This window comes from Penaeus monodon, chromosome 19, assembly GCF_015228065.2.
Source record: "Penaeus monodon isolate SGIC_2016 chromosome 19, NSTDA_Pmon_1, whole genome shotgun sequence".
Taxonomy (NCBI): domain Eukaryota; kingdom Metazoa; phylum Arthropoda; class Malacostraca; order Decapoda; family Penaeidae; genus Penaeus; species Penaeus monodon.
The window spans coordinates 36567978-36568548 of NC_051404.1; positions in this window are offsets into that span (position 1 = coordinate 36567978).

The following is a 571-nucleotide window of genomic DNA, read 5'->3' on the forward strand; positions in this document are numbered from 1 at the left end:
TTTAGGTCTGTAATAACGTTCAACTGCGCAAGATATTTGCTCGTGCGAATTTAGCTCTTAAATAGGTCCCCTTAGTTTCTTGTAGATAGCTTTTCTATTTATACTGATTTGTAAGACAAGGCAAACAAATTCAAATTCCCCGCGTCGATCAAACCTAGCGATAATAAATCTAGCGAAAACACGGACTACAGATCGCCTGCCGAAAGTGTTGTTTCGTAGTAAACATGACTTACTTTGTTAACGCCTGGGGAAGCGTCGCTAGGCAATCAACAGCTCTTTCCCGAAACTTTTTATGGTGCGGAACTTTTTTAGTCTCTTTCCCTATCTTTCGCAAAACTATAATTCTGAGATGAGGAAGCGAGGCAGAAAAGATGATCCAACATGATCGTGAATAAGACGATGTGGACGACGGTGATAGTGAACGTGATGGCAATACTTTATTTAACCCAAGTGCAAGTGGCAGATGAGGGGGGGGGATGTACAAATATTGGACGTTATAGCAGACTGACAGGTAACAAAAAAAAATCTAAGTTCAAAGGCGTTCCTTAATTATCCCTCAGGGCGTTGGCTC